Here is a 19,288-nt window from a genome sequence, read left to right as displayed (position 1 = left end):
GTGAATTTCCAAACATTGATTCCTCCTTTCTGAAAAATTTACTCCTGTAGGAAGTTGTCAGCTCCATCTAGAAAATGTCATTTACAGCATCTTCTCCACCTCTTTCTCGTGGCCACTTGTTGACTTCTTGGTGATTTACTCTCCCTGAATGAAGACTTTTGTTCCTGACTTAAATTTGTTTCTTTTTTTTTTTTTAATTACTATTCTGTACCATTATTAGTGATTTTACACTAAGTAAAATGAACATGATAAATCATCCAAAATCCAAGAGACTCTGTCTCTCACTGCTACCCACTCTGATTACTGTATTCTATAATTATGCATCCAACTGCCTGCCCCCTCCCCCCCAACCTGTTAAAAGCCATCAACCTATTCAGTTCTAAACCATTTGACTGCACCTTTTGGAACACTATTCATCAGCCCTTTTCTGGCTTCAGAACTTCTTGTCATGATTCATTGCTCATCATAAAGCTCACTCTCCAGCCAATGTTCTCAAATCACTTGTGCATCCCTCACTTCATTTTACCACATTGAAAACATTTCTGGATTAGTCATAAGAAATGGCTCCCTATTCTGCATCCAAGACCATGAATATTGGTTAGTAAAACCTATACACATGATGAGACTGTTTTCTCTTTTATTTCATGAGAAACTCCATTGCTTCTCCTTTTTGGCTAAATTTTCCATCTTTTGTATGAAATTTTTATACATGCTTTTCTGTCCTATTACCTCCCACTCTCGAATGCTCTATGTGCATCTCAGGAGATACTTTCTTCTGTAAGAAAGAAGTGCTTAGTTGCAATCCCCTTATCTTTCCACAACCAAACCTAATGCATTAATTTCCTATTGCTAACAAATTACTGCTAGGTGGCTTGAAACAACACACGTTTACTCTCTTACATTTCTTGAGGTCAGCATTCCAAAAGTGTGTCTTAAGGGACTAAAATTAAAGTGCCGGCAGTAAGGGACTAAAATTAAAGTGCCGGCAGTACTACATTCTTTCTGGAGGCACTGGAAGAGAACTGGTTTTAAGCTTCTAGAGTTGCTTGCATTCCCTGGTTCATGGGCCTCTTCCAACAATGGCATTCCTCTGATCTCTGCTTCCATCTTCATATTTCCCTCTTTATCCTGACCCTCCTGCCTCCAAGGACCCTGTGGTGACATTTTGGCCCACCAGGGTAATCCAGGTTAATCACCTCATCTCAAGAATTTGAACTTAATCAGACCTTCAAAATTCCCTTTGATATGGCAGGTAACATATTCACAGGTGTCAGAGATTGGCTCATAGGAATTTAGTGGGGACATCATTCATCCTACCAAACCTATGATCCTACCTACATGTTCACCCATTCTCTTTCTTCTCTTCTATTATAATAGAAAAAAAAAAAGTCCCTTCATTTATCAAAAAAAAAAAAAAATCACTCCACTTGTGTTCTGTCTTTTGAATCTTCATTTCCTTTAGGTTTCAGAAGAGCATCACTCCTTAATTTACTCTTACTTTCCTTATAACACCAATCGCCGTTTTATTGAGAATTAGTTCACTACTCACAATATTGGGTATAAAAATAACCATCCCCCCCACAGAAAGCCAACACCAACAAATAAACTCACTCACATACCCCACATCAGCTACTGCCTCTATAATATATTTGCATTCACTCCTTTTTTTTTTTTTTTTTTTTTTAATCCTAGTCATTTGGTCTTCCTGTAGGTTTGGCGATTTATTTATTAAATGCCAGCCATTTGGTATGAAAACCTGTAGTTAGTCTACTGTTGCATCAGTCTTGTTTATGTTATTTTTATTTAAAGATGTTTTTTAAAAATTTCCACTCTTTAACTCACCTCAAACTGGCTTATGTCCCCCACTTTTCTGTTGATACTCTTACTGTTATGGTCAACAAAATCCACCATTTATTTCATGATATTCAACTAACATAAACTAACATGTCATCTTACTTAGCCAATTAAGAGGAAATCAGTTTTCTTTGATTTTTAAGATAGCACTTCCTACTACTTCCTACTCTTAGCCAATTAGGAAGAAATCAGATTTCTTTCATTTTAGGATAGCACTTTCTACTTGCTTCCATTTGAATTCACTGCCCACTTAACCTTAACTTCCTTTTCCAATTCCTTCCTTTTCTGCTTGATCCTAAATCATTCTCTAATCATTCTATAATGTTTTGTCATTGGTTCTTTTTTTTATTATTTTTAAAGATTTTTGTTTATTTATTTGACAGGGAGAGACACGGCGAGAGAGGGAACACAAGCAGGGGGAGCGGGAGAGGGAGAAGCAGGCTTCCCGCGGAGCAGGGAGCCCGATGCGGGGCTCGATCCCAGAACCCTGGGATCATGACCTGAGCCTAAGGCAGACGCTTAACAACCGAGCCACCCAGGCGCCACCATCATTGGTTCTATTCTATAACTACAATCTTTCCCCAGGCAATATCATCCAAACCCAGGGCTGAGGTCTTTCCAATTAAAATCTCTATCCTTATCAAGATTTTTATGTTGAGGTCCTCCAGACTTCAACATAAACTTATTTGGCATCTCTCATCAATGTCCAAAATATAGAGAGATTATTTTCAAAATGGTTGCAAAGTTTTAAATACTTTCGTCACTACTGTTTTTGTACATGCAAATATATTTTGTCTCCCAGACAATTAGTTAGCCTCTATCTGGCCTCTCTACTTATCTCACCCCTTCACCCATCCCAATTCCACCAATAGCCAGTAGTGATCCTTTTAAAATGTAAGGTATGGCATGTCCTTTCTCTGGTCAAAATTATCTAAAGTCTTCCTATATCAGACTACACTTCAAGTCCCTACTATGATCTGTAAGACCAGGCCACACATTATCTGGTGTACCATCTAATCAATCACCATCAGAGCCTTAATACTGGCTTCTTGAATTTTCATTTTCTTGACCCACATGCCTTATACTTGCTAGCTTCTCTGCAGGGAATGTTCTTCCCCCTCATATCTGTAAGGTTTGTTCACTTAATTTCTTATCTCCTCTTTACTTTTTTCTTCTTATTACCTATCATCACTTGATCTATTAACTACCAATTTACTGTATGATTCTTCCTGTACAATGTATAATGTATAATCAATGAGGGTAAGACTTTGCATCCTCAGTGTTCTGGTACCTGTTTAACTCATTTGTTGAGTAAATGAATATATTCAAATCCCAAATCTTAAGAAATTACTAGCTACGTTACTGTTTACATGTTACTTAACATGTATAGCCCTAGTCATTATTATGTCTGAAATTTAGATAATACTAAAGCTTAGTATCAGAGGGTTGGAAAAAGGATTCTATAAGATAAACCACTCAGCTCAGTTAATATAAAGCATTTGGTTTAGTTAACAAATGCTAGCTTGTATTACTTTATCCTATCTTTCTGGACTCCTACTCCAAACATGCTTAATGTTATCCTTACTTAGCATTAAAAAGAGAAATATTCCAGTTTCTTATGCGCATTTTTTTCTTCCAAAATCAATGCATTCTGATCTATTAATCTAGTCTTGGGGAATTTAAAATGAGGATTAAGGAGTGCACTCATTGTGATGAGCACCAAGTGTTAATGGAAGTGTTGAATCACTATATTATACACCTAAAATTAATAGTACACTGTATGTTAACTAACTGGAATTTAAAATAAACACTTTAAGAAAATTTTAAAAATCATTGAGGATATTATACATGGTAAAACTCATATAGTTCACCCTTCTTTTCTCTCTCATTCATTCCCTCTCCTTGTCATATATATAAAGCCTATAAGACATAGAGCTGTATATTCAAAACATATAAAAACCTTAAGAAGGGAGATTCTTATTTTTTTTAGAATTCCATGATACCATAAGGTAACTACACATTTCCATTTTTACCTTCAAAGTTTAAATTGTTTCTTTCAAAATGATCTGTCACCTGAAACTTCCAGATGCCTGACATCTGCTTATGTCTTTTTAAAAGAATGCTTGAAAATGATAGATGAGTATTAAGTAAGGTAATTCTTCTATTATAATGTGCACATTACACAATGAAGCATTTGAACTGATAGTCCTCTCACTTGACAACTAATTTAATTCACGGCAACACAACGGAGTGTAAAGATTGATTGCATATATCCCAAATTTCTAAGAAAGAAAAATATATGATCAAATTAAATTTTTCATAACAAAAGTAAATAAAGATAACTACAGATCCATTAAAGACCAAATAGAAAAATTATACGTCGTGCTGTATAAACATAAAATGGTCAAGAGTTAAGGTAATGTTCACAACTGACTATCTCTATTTGTCAAGAGAAGGAAGTTCTATAAATTCTAGAGCTGCTGAAGACTTACCATTTTATTTAATACTTCCATATTCTTAATTTATTCTACAACATTAAAATCAGCATGCAATTAGAAGCTTAATTAAAGTACACTCATATACTTTGAGACAAGAAAGATAACTAGTTGATTAGTACAACAGAATTTCTGTATTGTCTTAGTCAAATGTGTGCATTAGTCAAATGTGTGCCCAAATAAAGGATTCATTTCAGTCTAATGTATAACTCGAAACCCCATTCAGGCTTCAAAGTTGAAGATTCACCATATGAACATATTTTGAATGTATTTTTCCATAATGCCTACAGTCTATATAATTGTTCTTTTAGGAATAAAATTATAAGACTGTTAGCAAAATGATCAATGACTCTGAAAGATGTTCTGTTTAGTAACAAAAACTGCAAGCATTTGGTATCGCTAGTACCATATTTTCTGTAAGTAAATATTTCAGAGAGCAAGTGCTTCCTGTTTCAAACAAAATAATTAATTACTTGAAGAATCTTCTTTAGAAATATTTCCCAAATATAAATCATCCTGCTGAGTTTCTCAGATGGGATAAATTTGAACTGTTATAATAACTTTATCTTTCTTTGTTTCACATTAGTACTCTTTGTTTTGGGAACCCATAACTTTATGAACATGGTAAAATACTTTAAGGTTTCTACATATGTACTCGAATTTAAATACAACCTGAGTTTACTGACTCTTTGGAATTTGATCCATGGCCCAAGGAAGACTATCAGGCTCTTGGTCTCTACTTATAACTGCTTGTACACCAGCTCTCTTCTCCAAATAATCTTCTCCATCTAAATCTCTGTGGTTAAGGAAATCGAACCATGACAAATTATTAATAAAGAAGGATCGGGATGCCTGGGTGGCTTAGTCGTTAAGCGTCTGCCTTCGGCTCAGGTCATGATCCCAGGGTCCTGGGATCAAGTCCCGCATCAGGCTCCCTGCTCCTTGGGAGCCTGCTTCTCCCTCTGCCTCTGCCTCTCTCTCTCTGTCTCTCATGAATAAATAAATAAAATCTTTAAAAAAAAAAAAAAAAGAAGGATCAATACATTCTTCCATGAATAAAAAATGTAAAATTAACGACATATACTTTATTTTTTCCTCTACGTATGTTTTTTTTTTTTTTTAAAGATTTTATTTATTTATTTGAGACAGAGAGAATGAGAGAGAGAGAGCACATGAGAGGGGGGAGGGTCAGAGGGAGAAGCAGGCTCCCCGTCGAGCAGGGAGCCCGATGCGGGACTCGATCCAGGGACTCCAGGATCATGACCTGAGCTGAAGGCAGTCGCTTAACCAACTCAGCCACCCAGGCGCCCTCTCTACGTATGTTTTGAGCTCACTTCTAGATAGTTCCCAGCTAGTTAGGTGAGGCAGCCCTTCTTATGTAAAATTTTATGTAATAATTGAAAGGGAAGGTTGGGTAGGTAGAATAATGGAAAGATGTACACATGCTAATCTCCCAAATCTGTAAATATGCAACTTTTCTTAGTAAAGGAATCCAAATGTAATTGAGTTAATAATCTTGAAATGGGGAGATTATCTGGTGAGTCCAATGTAGTCACAAGGGTCCTTATAAAAGGGAAACAGGCAAGAAGGTTAGAGTCAGAGAAGATATGATGATGGAAGTATGAGAGAGAGAGAAAGAGAGAGGTCTGAAGATGTTGCTGGCTTTAAAGATGAAGGAAGGGCCATGAGCCAAGGAAAGGGGGAAACATCCAGAAACTGGAAAAGGCAAGGAAATGGTTCCCCCTCCTTGAGCCTCCAGAAGAAACACAGCTATGTTGACTAATTGATTTTAAGACTTCTGACCTGCAGAAAAGCGAAATAATAAACTTGTGTTAGTTTAAGTCTCTAAATTTGTGGTAATTTTTCACAGCAGCAACGGGAAAATAATACAGAAGTTGTGAGTAGATTAAATATGAAATTAATCATTATACATAAACATGTTAGAAAATTATTTCACTTTTAATCATACCCTTTCATTATGGCAAGTAAGTGAATTAATCATTGCATTAATTCATTTTTATCACTAATACGATGGAAATTAATTAGCAGGAAGTTTAAAAATCTAGAAGAAAGTGAGTGAAAGGGAAATACGGTACTTAAAGATCTGATTTCAAGAAAAGAAAATGTGGAAGTATCTTATGATATTTTGGTGAGGCAAAGAAAGGACTACTAGCAAACCTAAACTTTGGCTTTTCTAGAAGAAATTATTTATTACATTTTCTTTAGCTGTGAGAGAAGAGGGAGCACAATACAGTGAAAGTAGCTTCATTCACATCACATGTATTAATATATAATATATATAAATACTTTTACATATATTTTATTTCTTAAAATGTAACTCTCAATTCAGAGGAAAAACATATTTTTCACAGCATCTTAAGCAATCTTACTTTCTAGATATACACATGCATCAGGAGAATAGACACCAGTTCTTTTCTAAATAAAATAATTTTCTGTTGGATCCAAAGGATAAAATAGATGATATTTGTGATGTAGTTTATAATGATTAAAGAATTTCATAACAAAATTTTATAAATACTTTATAGGAAAAATAAAACAATTTATACTTCTTTGCCTATTTTTATAAATAAAACAATTTCTATAAAGCTGACTTTTGATGATTCAGGACCTATTTATTTTCAAGGCACTTTTGCTGTTCTGAAGGTTTTTGGCAGCAGGCATTTTGAGTTGGTTTTGGCTCTGGCTCTTGTGCCTTAGGGTGATAGAATGTGGGTGACTATCGAGCTGCATCAGCAACATCTGCAGCCCACGTCCCCACTGAGGAAAAACAGCAGGGCAGGGCCAGCCAAAATGAGGCCAGATGTGCTATAATTATTGTATTTGCAAAAGAATTTGGTTTAGGGGCGCCTGGGTGGCTCAGTCGTTAAGCGTCTGCCTTCAGCTCAGGTCATGATCTCAGGGTCCTGGGATTGAGCCCCACATCGGGCTCCCTGCTCCGCAGGAGGCCTGCTTCTCCCTCTCCCACTCCCCCTGCTTGTGTTCCCTCTCTCGCTGTGTCTCTCTCTGTCAAATAAATAAATAAAATCTTAAAAAAAAAAAAAGAATTTGGCTTAATGCACTTCATCACTTTTAACACTTTTTTTAAAAAATATGGCCAAAAATTGGAGCTTTATTTAGGGTCTTCAGCAATATTAAAAACCTATATGAATTCACTGGTAAAAATGAAAAAAAAGAAAAAAGAAAAAAAAACCCACTTTGCTATCAGTGTCTATATTTGGAAGAGAAAACTGACAAGTAGATAGCAGATTGTTAGATATTGTTTAACTCAACAAACGATTCAGAACCACTTCTAAGAAGGACTGATGACATTGTCTCCCTGTTCCTTTGTTTTATTTTATTTTATTTATTTTATTTATTTTTTAAAGATTTTATTTATTTATTTGAGACAGAGAGAATGAGAGACAGAGAGCATGAGAGGGAGGAGGGTCAGAGTGAGAAGCAGACTCCCTGCCGAGCAGGGAGCCCGATGCGGGACTCGATCCAGGGACTCCAGGATCATGACCTGAGCCGAAGGCAGTCGCTTAACCAACTGAGCCACCCAGGCACCCTGTTCCTTTGTTTTAAATCAATCATTGTTAATGCCTAAGACCAGAACAGGAGGGCGATTTTTAAGATAAAGACCAGAAAAAGTGATCCAATTTATAAACAATTCAATAGTACGAGGCACAATCACATAAAGGTAAGTTGGTTACAGTGCTAACGTCCTCACAGTGTCCAGGAGCTAGAAATAGTAAAGTATACATAGAGGATACCAGAGCAGGCACAGTCCATTATTTGGCCAAAACAGGTTTACTCCCCTTTCTCCACTTGGTTCAAAGCGACAATATGCCCAACTTCAGCTAGTAAAAAAAAAACCAAAACGTAAAGGCAAGTTGGCTGGGAAACTTTTGGCAAAACTTTCACTTTCTTACAAAAGTGCAAGACAGGAGCTTTATGTTGCTACCTTTATCCTTTATGTCATCCTACCTGAAGTATAGATTTGATGCCAAAGATTGTGGCAGTCCTACTGTAACCATGAGGTGATAAAAGGAGGGGGCAAAATCCCAAAGGCTCGGAGATTATAGAGGGGAATAAAAGGGAAAGAACAGATTCTGGAGGATTTTGTTGAGCAGACAAACTGATGCCAGCAACCACCTCCATCTAGCCTTCTTGTTAAGTGGGATAATAAATCTCTGTATAGTTTAAGCCCCTCTTAATGAGATTTTTGTTACTTGCAGCTGATAGCTTTTCAAGCTGATAAACAAAATATAAATATCTTGTAGCAAAAAAAGAGACTAAAGCAATTTATCTGGTTTGTAAGTATTAATATTATGTAAATTAATGAACTAACCCAAAATATATATGTATTGTGTATATAAATGTTAAAACATGATAAGAATTAGGAGGAATATTTAATCACATAAGGATAAAGAATGATGAGAGATGCCACTTTAGATGGGGGTTAGTGGAAATTTTTCCAGAAGAACTGATGCTACAGTCACATGGATGAATAGTTCTGCACCTTTAATACTAGTGTTACATTCCTCTTTCAATCTATAGATTAAGAAATGAATCATGAGGCAGAGAGTAAAACATCTTTTAGGAAAAGTGAAGAAAATAAGAAATATAGAAAGAAGCAATATGATATAAAAGCTGTTGAGAAAAAAAGTGATAACATGGAATAAAAAGAAAGCAAAAGAACTAGAATGTTTTAAAGGATACTAAAGGATATTATGGATATCCTTTAAAGGATATTATGAGGGGTGACTGTATGGCTCAGTCGGTTAAGCAACTGCCTTAGGCTCTGGTCGTGATCCTAGTTAGGGTCCTGGGATTGAGCCCCTCGTAGGGTTCCCTGCTCAGCAGGGAGCCTGCTTCTTCCTCTCCCTCTGCCCCCAACTTGTGTTTGCTCTCTCTCTCTCTCTTAAATAAACAAAATCTTAAAAAAAAAGGATATTTTGAAAATAAAACAGTATTATACTGACTACTGTGCATTAAAATGGGTGAAGCAATGTTTAGAAGTTAATATCATAAATTAATATTAATAGGACTAATAATATGAATACAAATACAGATATAAACATAAATTAAAATGCAAATATAAAAATATTTATTTCTGGATGATTTGAACCAAATGGCACACATATTTGTACTTCATGTTGTTTATATGTAAAACAAAAGTTTGCATTCAGTGATCTTCAGATTCTCTGTCTTCTTAATGTTGTTTTGTTTATAATAAACTATTTTTGACTGGAAACAGATTAATAATATATATGTTATAGAGTCTGTGCTTTCTTCTATCCAGGTAAATAGAGAAAAATATTACAATTCCCATACTTGGATATACAATGAATTTACTCTTCATTAAATTTTGTCCTTCCTACAGATAAAATTATGTATTCCTTACTTATAAACACTTCTTTAAATGAAGTGATTCAAACAGATTTTTTTGTCAATAATTCTACATGTAATAATATAAAAAATTATCAAAATAAATCTTTGCTGCATGCATAATAATCCACCAATATTTCATAACAGAGACCATTTAGCAATCATTCAAGAATTATTAAGACCCTCACTGATAAAGTAAAACTGAGTTATGAAATATTAATAAAGATATAATCTATATTTCTACTCTAAATGCTATTTGTTTTTATTTACTGTCATTGAATGTGGCACTGTAGAAAGACAGGTGGATGTTCTGGTCTAGGGCTAACCTGTGGGGCTCTGAGTTTGTTCTTCATACCTTTATTTGTAGAGTCTTTGTGCTCTATGATTAGGGTTCCAATTAAGGTATTTTCCCACAAGTCACTGCTCAAGGTCATCTTATTCTTATTGCTCCCTTCCTTATGGTAAAGCTGACTATCCCTGTCCCTCACTCCCTTAGTTCTCTGATTTTTGCTAGGAAATCAATTAACAAAATTATTTTTAAGATCTTGTATCTATTACATAGAATGTATTGCAAATGTATTTTCAGAGGTTCCTGGAGAGAATGTATACACCTAAAGAGGTAGGAGTGTCAGAAAATATGGAAAAGCAAATGCAGAATATATATTATGGCAAGACATAAATATACATAAATATATGCCACAAGTGACAGCAACAGATTTTCTAAAAATAGTGAATAAACAACAATAAAAAATGTAATCTGAACCCTTCTCTGACTGAATCACAGTTGGTGATTACACATTTACTCTCATTTAGTGATACATTTGTGATGTAGTATTCTTGAAAATGATCACTGGCTATGCTAATGGTCATATTAACACGCCATTTTGAGGGCTTTCTACAAATTACGCATCGTGTTTATGTGCCCTACATGGATTATGTCACTGACTCCTCAAAAGCACTCTACTCAATAGATGATATCTTTATTTTCAGTGAGAAAACTGAGGGTATATAAAAAGTGACTGGGATAGGGTTAAAATATATTCATTGTGACTCCAAACCCTCACTGTGTATCTACATATAGGTCTGCAACATTGCCCTAAGGTGCAGTACAACATATGGAAAAGGTGCATGGGGATTGTGACAGAGGGGAATGGTTTTGCTAACTTAAAAAAAAAAAATCCTACACAATCATTGGAGTTTGTTTAGTGCTCACTAGAAATTATCAAATAAATATATGATGAGACACATGAACGTAAGATACGCCAAATTACAGCAATCAAATTTACTTTTGTGTGCTATTTGCTAACTTGGATTCCAGAGTTGTTGAAGGGGTGGGGGAAGGGACTAGAGTGGTGGCTTGGAAGCATCATCACTCAGTTTTACTTAGGGTATCTCAGAGGTTTTATTTGTCCTTGGCATAAGAAAGAGTATTATTCATACAATAGCTGTTTTCCAGTTTTCAGTGCCTGGTTTTATTAGTATTATTTTATCACTAAGCCCCTAGTTAACTATGGATGGAAATTTATATTGCTCTTTCCCTTTTCCCATTACATACTCAGAGCTCACCACACTGATGAATCAGTCATACTATCCTCCTTTGGGGTAGCGGGTGGGGGTACATTTTAATTCAGAACTCAGGAAGAAAGTTTTAAATGATTATAAGAACTATTCCCCAGTTAATGAGGTTATGTTTTCCTATGAAAGCAGATAAATGCCAAAATCACTATTAGTGGTTAAAGAAAGGGAGCACATTTTTTTTCCTCTCTTTCCTGTCATTTTAATATGAAAATGGAAAGTGGACTCAACATAACACAAGGATCCAGATGTTTTGAGCATCAGCTTACAGGACAGAAATACCCAAAGACTGACCAGGGGACAAAAGTTGACAATAATTGCTTATATACCCATATAATATATAAGGGCATGAAACAAGGATGTCCCGAACTCACCAGCTAAGAGAGACAGACAAGAGCTAGGCTAGTTAGGAACAGCTAGAATTTTGCACAAGAAATCCATGCCAAAAAAAAAAAAAAAAAAATTGAACAACAGATTCTAATTCCTAAGTCTCGTCTCTGTGACACATTTTAACACACACACACACACACACTACACACACACACCACCACCACCATAAGTTGTCCATTGTACTAAGTTGCTTCCTAATTCTAGGTTTGCTATTCGTTTATCACTTGCTTTACCAAGATTGCAATGATAAAACTTACATTCTTTCCAAAACTGCTATTAACATTTCCAAGTTTCTGTGGAATTGGACAGATCTCTAAGTCATATTTATAAATGTTTTACTATAATCCAAGTCACAAGAAATACCATTCTAGAATATTACTCTTATTGTGTCATTTCTTTTATAAAAAATTTTAGTAGCTTCCCATAACCTAAATGATAAAGCTCTGAAATATGAGTCTTTAAGGTCCTATGATAACCTGAACGCAGATACCATTTCCAGCCTCTTTTCCAACAAAGAATCCCAGTATCTTGTACCCTCAATGATTTCAAACATATCACTGTTCTACAATTCACTCACTCATTTACTTATTCATTCACTCAATAGATATTCATGGAGAACCAACTATGTGCAAGGTACTGTCAAAGAAAAAAGAGTAAAGATAAAATTTCCTTTTTGCAGCTTGCATTGCTGTCAGAGAAAATAGAAAGTTGATGATTATAAATAAGCAAATTGTACTGTATGTTAAAGGGTGACAAATATTAAGAGTAAAATAAAACTAAGTAAGAACATGTGAGGAGTTCCAAGAATGAGCATGTTGAGAAAAATATTTTTCTATAAACATTTAACCCTAAAGGGGAATTAATGAGCCTATCCCTTCCAGAGCAGAGAGACTTCACTTTGAAAACGCTGCTTCTCTTTGGCAACATACACTGAAACCTTCGTTTCTCCCTGCAAACTGTTCCCAAATTTGAATACCTTGTTTCCCCAAGGCTGCCTTTTTAGTATTGAAGCCCTGATATTTAATGGTATCATCCCAGGCTCTCTTATCAAATTGTCTTCTACTTTCGTTTTAGGAAACTCACTTATCCCTAGAGCTTCAGTGGTCCTTTTCATTGGATGACATCCACATTTATATACTTGCCAATACCTTTTCCTGGACTACCAGCTCATACACCTAACTAGCTACCAGATATATCCGTTTGAATGTCTTGACATCTCAAAAGATTTCTAAAACTAAATTCCAATTTTCCTATGAAAGTACCACCTCCCCAAAAATATTGGAAATAAGTGCTGAAGTACAAGCCAGACAATGTGAAGCCCTTTATCCATTCCCCTTCCTCACATAGTCAATGTACAAAGTCCAAAGTCAGACTTTCTTTGCCATCTCAATGGCCGACCTATTGTGCTCCTCATGCTGGTCTCTATACATATACTCTGATCTTCTCCAATCCATTTTACACATGAAAGCCAAAAACATTTTTAAACTAATGATTTTACTCACTTTTTTAAGCATTTCTATCAGCTTCTCATTGCTATTTGGATAAAGAAAGCATTTCTTCAAAAAGTTTAAAGGCGCAGATGTGATCACCGCTTACCTCTCTATCCTGATTGATTACGAATCTGCTCTGGGTTCCATCTGCTCAGATCACACTGACCCTGCTTCAGTTCCTCCAAGGTTCCATGTTTTCTTGAACCACAGGTTCTTTAACATTGTTTCCCTCCTTTCAGTACTAGTTCTTCCTTTAAGCCAAATTTTTGATAACATTACGCTTTCTAACTTCACTCAAACATCAGAATTTAAGACAGCTATAAATTTCCCTCAGATGCTTTTCCTCACCCCCGACACCCCATTCAAAATCAGGATATTTTTCTGACTTATTTTTCACAGAACCCCTTTGCCTCCCTTTAGAACATATCTCAATCTGTAGCAGTGTATTCATTATTTGTTTTTCCCCAATGCTGGTGTATCCATTAGACCAAAAGTTCCATAGTAGCAGGGACTGTATTTCTTTGGGCTCATTGTTCCATTCCCAGTACCTAGCAGTATTCCTCGCACATAGTAGGAAATCTCATAGTATTTGTTAAATGCATGAGTGAATAGATAAGTCTGCTTCTGCTTAAATTGTTTATGAAAACAATTTAAAACATCTGCAAAGTTTCCTTAACTTCTTATTGCAAATCTCTGGATGAACTAGGAAGGTATCATTTATATAAAATTGAGATAATTGCATTGTCCAAATCAAAAGAAATGAAAATAAAAAGATTAAAATAGTTTACTATGGATTTTGTGAGCAATATTTCGAATATTATGGCTTCTAAATAATCCTTAAATATAATATTAAGTACAAGAATAATTTGCAAGTTAAGTTACTCTTACACATTTTTACAACTTGATCTACAATTATGTTTTGAAAAATATAAAATATAACAGAATATAAATGTAAAAACAGAATATAGCAGAATATAAATATAAAATTTATATAAAAACATTAAAATAACAGAATTTTATTGATTGAATTATTATTTATTGTGATATTCTGGGTAGATTTTTCTTAGTCTATATTACTAATGAGTCCTATCTTAGTAATACTATCACAAGAACTTTTTTTTTTTTTAAGTAGAGGTTATGAGGCATCTATAACTCTTAGAACCTTTGTGATTTTTTCTTCACAGTAACTTCTGAAGTCAAAGGTCTCCAAAAGCAAAGATAGAAGCTATAGATGAACTCAATAGGGAACCAACCACACAGGATGTTGAAATGTACCACAGGAGCTGTGTTTGAAGATAGACTCTCTGGGTCAGGTTGGAGTACAGTGTTAATGTCAAAGAACTATCCATACAAACCAAGTTCCCCTGCGACTTCAGCAGTGATGCATGTTCTCATTAAAGTAGTCAAGTATGCATTCCTCAAAATGATTGAGTACATTTCTATAATTACCAATCTATTCCAAAAGAAAGTATACTAGTTGTGATGAACTTACAACATAACTTTACAAGGGCTCACACTCCAACTTCTATATATTCTGTATTGCATATTTCCATACATCTTTCCAGTGTACGAAATTGCCTACCAAAGAATCATGATTATGAATAAAAAATGAAATTCTACTATTGAATGACTGCCTGAATATAGAAACAAGCCTTATATTTTCTTTATAAAATTTTTTTGGTATTTTTACAATTGTTATGAATTGGTTACTTTTACCTAAGCCATTCCAAATAATAAAAACAGATGCTTTCAAAGTATCATATTTCCAAACCAAAAATAGATTAATATCCAAGAAGGGAAGGAAGGAAACCATTAAGTGCTTTATAAATTACAAGGATGTACTTATTTGGTGGTTCAATTAGCTAATGACTAAAGTTATTTGAGTCATTAAAGAAAGAGTTCAATATGAATGCAGAGAGTTATAATTTTTATAAGCTAGATAACTCATATTAAGAAAACAATTTCTATGAATTAAACCATATTTTATGAGATTTAAAATTATAGTGGTGATAATAGTACATAATTTTAGCATAACTAGGAAATGGAGAAAAAATTGTGCTTACTAGAAAAGAGTTGAGATAATATTTTTAGGTTAAGAAAAACAATATAGGATAGAAAAGTCTTAAAAGCATAAAATATTTTAATACACCTACATTGTTATTCTATCCCTGTGTTCCATAATTGTTAAGTCTAATTTCCCAGTGTCGATGATCCATCATATAAATTGACTTAGAATATAAATGATGTTCTCCTTATATCAGTAAACTTCAATTTATGTTTTTGCTATTAAAAATATATATGCAGCATCTTCTCACTGATTAAATGCTATAATAAACCTGTATTTACTGAAAAAAAAAATCAGTACAAATTTATCCTTTTTAATTGGAATATGCTATATTTATCTGAATTTCTTTTTTTTTTTTTTGGAGAACATTTGGAAATTTGAAAAGCAAACAAAGCAAAAATTCAGTCTAAAGAAATATCTTTGTAATTTTCCTTGATTATTTTGGTAAATTATCTTTATAAACACTTACAGAGGGGCGCCTGGGTGGCTGAGTTGGTTAAGCGACTGCCTTCGGCTCAGGTCATGATCCTGGAGTCCCGGGATCGAGTCCCGCATCGGGCTCCCTGCTCAGCAGGGAGTCTGCTTCTCCCTCAGACCCTCCCCCCTCTCTTGCTCTCTCTCTCTCAAATAAATAAATAAATAAAATCTTTAAAAAAAAAAAAAAGCACTTACAGAAATGAACTCTCTATCCTTCTTGGGAGCTTTGCTATTGTAACTGAGAATTTTCTTGGGATGCTTGGGAAGTTTTCTTAAGTAAATGAGTTCATATTCCATTTGATCATCATCCTGGAAATATGTCTATTACTGTTCCAAACCACCATCATAAATAAGCAGATAATATAAACATCTGGCTGTTAGGCCCCAGGTTTAGTCTGGGCATTTCCTTCCATCTGCCCAGTACCCATCAAAGGCTCTCACTGCATTTAGACTAAACGCCAATCTTTTGACATAGTCCAGAAGACTCTACTTAATTCTGATGGTTAGTTTTGTGTGTCAGCTTACCTAGGATATATAGTACCTAGTTATTTAACCGAACACTAATGTAGGTGTTGTGGTTAACTGAGATGGTTAACATTTACAGTAAGTTGGCATTTAGTAAAGGTAATTACCCTCGTTGTGTTAGTTAAAAATCCACTGAAGCAAAAACAGATTTCCTGGAGAAGACATTCTGCCTCACAGTTATAGCATCAAGTACCTGAATCTCTAGCCTGCTGACCTGCCCTACAGATTTAACCCTGCCAGTTTCCACAACTGCATGGGCCAATTCCTTAAAATCAGTCTGTGTGTCTATGTGTGCATATGTATGTGTATCTGTATGTATATGTATATGTATATGTATACACACACACATGCTACTCTGTTGGTTCTGTTTCTCTGGAGAACACTGACTAATACAATGATCTAGCTGTGTCCTCTCTCCAAATTCATTTCCCACTACTCTCTCCATTACCTAGTCTACTATAGGGACAACTAACTTGGACTTAACATTCTTGAATTAGAACTTTTGTTTTTTTTTTCCCTCTGGTGTTCAGGTTCCTAATTCGGTCATTAGCATTCCAATTTTCTTTCCTGAAAACTGTCAGCCAAAAATTTAATTTCATGTGGAATTTACTTATTATGACATGGAGTTAGGAGTCTAAGATTTTCTTTTTTTTTTTTCATTAAAAATTCTACCTGTCTTTCAGATATATTAATATTTTCCTTTATATTGCTATAAATATATATTTTACTTAGGGAATTGAAGATAAAAGATTTTAGAAGGAAGTTTCGTTTGGAAGAAATTTCCTCAAAAACTTGATCTGTGACCTCAGTTGACTCCCACCATCTTTTTGTGTCTATTATCTATCATCTAGCTAAGCTAGCTAGCTAGCTAGCTATCATCATTCTATCTTCTCTTTTTTAACATTATTTGAAAAATAATAATGATATAAGTTAAGAAATAAATATTTGCATGGCCTGGGTCTTGAATCTACTAATTTTTTGTTTAATCTGGTTTATATCATATATATAATGATATATATATATCACCCATATATCATTATATATATGATATATGGGTGAGTGAATATTTCAAGATTCTTGATGTCTACTTGCTTTCCATGTACTTTAGCAGAGCTTTTCATTCAACTTATTAAGTATGTTTAGCCATTTAAAGTTAATAGTTACATATATACTTAGCATGTTTCAAACTTTTTTAGTAATGTTTTACTCCTTTGGTCTTCTTCATTTTTGCCATTCTAAAAACATTTGATTTTCTTTCGTTAGAGAAAGAATAACATCTCAAAATTACAGTGTTCTAATTTTGTTTTAATTATTAGTGGATTCTTTACTTAATAGGAATATTTTCCTGGTAAAAACTAACAACAACATAAAAATTCATACGTGTTTATAACTGAGTCTTTTTGTTCTCTCTTGCTGCCATTTCTTTCTAATTGAAAACCATACTTCTCTGGAAAGAGGATATTTACTCCTTAATAGACTTTCTCCTCCTGCTGTTTATTCTTTAGCTAAAGTCATAATCCCACATTTGTGACATTATAATCATCTCTACAGTCACTAATTGTTCTAAAATGCTACTTTAGGTGAAGATATACAGCGGGGAGTCAGTGAACTACCAAAAAACAAAGATGCTATTTTAAATTCTGCACATTTTTTTGTGTGAGGAAGGGGACAATTCTCAAATAGAGGTTGATAATCTGCAATTGCTTCAAGTTATGTTGCTTTGTATGTTTAAATAATAGGTCATGATTCTCAGTTACATTTTAGTACTTATTATAATAGATTTTTAATCATTTTATCTGGTGACCAAGTATAATTAATCATTACGCATTTCCTGTGTGTTGTAGAGTATAACCTATGTTTATGCTGTCCCAAAGGTACAAAATTCCCAATTATTTTCAGAAGATAATTATTTGGAACAATTTTGTGTGGAAACATCCAGGTGAAAATAAATTATAAAATAAAGTCTTTGGAAATAACTTGGATTTTGGAATTAGAATTGTATATGAAGAAAATCATTTATAAAATATTAGATTCTTCAGGCGCCTGGGTGGCTCAGGTGGTTAAGTGACTGCCTTCGGCTCAGGTCAGTATCCTGGAGTCCTGGGATCGATTCCCGCATCGGGCTCCCTGCTCAGCAGGGAGTCTGCTTCTCCCTCTGACCCTCCTCCCTGTCATGCTGTCTGTCTCTCATTCTCTCTCTCTCAAATAAATAAATAAAATCTTTTAAAAAAAATATTAGATTCTTCTTTGGTTCAGTCTCTGCATGTTGTTATATTATACAAATTTATATACATTTAATATAATTTAATACAAACACAAATCTGACTCCAGAAACAATAAAGAATGGTATATTTTTCTTTATTTTTTAAAGATTTATTTATTTGAGCAAGCGAGAGAGAAAGAGCGACAGCGTGAGTGGGGGAGGGGCAGAGAGAGAATCTCAAGCAGACCCCACTGAGTGTGGAGCCAGACTCAGGTCTGGATCTCATGACCCTGAGATCATGACTTGAGCTGAAACCAAGAGTCAGACGCTCAACCAACTGAGCACCCAGGCACCCCAAAGAATATATTTTTTTAAAATTAAGTCTTCCCTAAAAGGACCTTCATGGGTTTTTTTTAGCTCATTACTCAGAAAGCTTCTTAGAATTCCTCTCCAGACATCCTTGTCTCCTTCCTAGATCCTACCATTTTGAAAGTATTTATCATGCTCTGGTCTCTCCTATCCACGTGCTTCTTTCAGTTATACCTCTCTCTCCTTTACCACTTCCTTTAGCTTCCCAATTCACACGACTGTCCAAATACTGGGATTAAGTTCTTTCCTACTTGCTGTCTGATCTAAGTGACCCAAAGGCAATTTTTCTCCTATCATCGTGTTTTCCTGTATCATATGTTCTTGCATACATTGCTTTCCTTATAAAAAAACATTCATGGACCATTTCTGACAGATAAAAGTTTTACCTATTTTCAGAAGGATGATAATTCTTTCCTCAGTGCATTATTAAAATAAACAATGTACCATGTTAACA

This window comes from Neomonachus schauinslandi, chromosome 3, assembly GCF_002201575.2.
Source record: "Neomonachus schauinslandi chromosome 3, ASM220157v2, whole genome shotgun sequence".
Taxonomy (NCBI): Eukaryota; Metazoa; Chordata; class Mammalia; order Carnivora; family Phocidae; genus Neomonachus; species Neomonachus schauinslandi.
This window is presented reverse-complemented; position numbering follows the sequence as displayed.